We start from the raw sequence: 1,448 nt of genomic DNA, 5'->3' as shown, positions 1-1,448 counted from the left end.
GAGAGAGAGAGAGAGAGAGAGAGAGAGAGAGAGAGAGAGAGAGAGAGAGAGGCGTGTATGGTTGGGGAGAGGGAGAACCGATGAAAACCGTAGGCCTCCCTTGCATGCATGCGCTCTGCGCTGACTGACTGGAGCTATTCTCATGCGGAATGGAAAACAGGGCTGGTGGGGTGGTGGTGAGGAGCGGCAGAGGGGGTGGTTGGGGGCTGCGAGGGCGGGAGTGGTGGCGTAAGGCAGGGGGTGCAGGCGGCGTCAGGCGGCGTCCGGGGGGTGCATGGGGGACGCGGGGTGCGGCAGTGGCGATCCCCTCCTCGGCAGCATCAGCATCGTGATGAAACAATGCTCGAGCCCAATAGCGCGCTTTTGCGGGCGCAAAACCGTAGCACGTAATCGTGCCAGCTTTCGCATTGTTAATTTGTTTTTCTCATTAAATTTTGTTCTTTTCAGTACAACAAAAGCGTGTGCCTGCAACAGAATTTAGTATTTCTCTTATGCCCGCACACACTTTTTTTGTTGCACTATGCTATTTTTCCACGTTTGCGGCCCTTTTGCCCACTTTCCTTTAGGTTTCTTTCTGTATGGAGGAAATAAATGGAGCTCCGAGACTTTCGTTTGCGTGGCGCGGAATTGGGTTCGGATCCAAACCACGCCATATTGCTGTTAGTTGTTTTGCCTATTTCCTGCGATATGTCGACTCATATCATTCGTTCTGATCGCTTGCGCCTTGCGCCCCCCATTCGGCTTGCTTGGTTTGAGCCGATTTGTGTAGAACGAAAAAACTAACAATGTCCTTGCTCATTTCATCATCCTCAACCTCAAATAGAACAAGAAACCTGAGATCCCAACCGGGCATTATCTGATTGACGGAAGAAGTTGGCCGAGTGAACTGTTTGTGGCACAATGGCGGTCAAATGGGCCAAGCGCTGATGGGGTTAATGGCGGGCTCTCTAATTCCGATAAGTACCAAAAACTCCGTCGGCTCCCGCGCCGCCGCCGGCGATATCCGATCGAGGTGCGGCTGAGGAGCAGCCCGAGGAGGCCTCCTAAAGAGGAGGCAAATCTCATTCCTGACCGGGCGCTTCGCGGCCGCCGCAGGACCGAGCAGAGAGGAGGCGTGATGCGGAAAGGCGGGGAGTGGGGAGGCGGGCGCCGCGAGCACGAGTAGTGGGAGGGGGGCGCGCAGGCGCGGGCGGGGCGAGCCAGGCGAGCGGACGGCGAGCAGGCCGACGGCCATGGGGGGTGAGTGTGGCGCGCTCCCCTCCGCACCGACACCGGCGCCCCCGCTACGGCCGGACTAGAGTCCCCCGGACCGGCCGCTCCCCGCCGCGCTTCCAACGCAGACAGGTTTTTGCTTTAATGCCGCGGTGGCGTCGCTCTCTTCATCCTTTGTCGCGCCTGACGCTCCGGATAATCACCGCAGCATCGCCTGACTCTCTCTCTCTCTCTCT

Source organism: Frankliniella occidentalis, unplaced genomic scaffold (genome assembly GCF_000697945.3).
Source record: "Frankliniella occidentalis isolate FOCC.00 unplaced genomic scaffold, Focc_3.1 Scaffold196, whole genome shotgun sequence".
NCBI classification, from domain to species: domain Eukaryota; kingdom Metazoa; phylum Arthropoda; class Insecta; order Thysanoptera; family Thripidae; genus Frankliniella; species Frankliniella occidentalis.
This window is presented reverse-complemented; position numbering follows the sequence as displayed.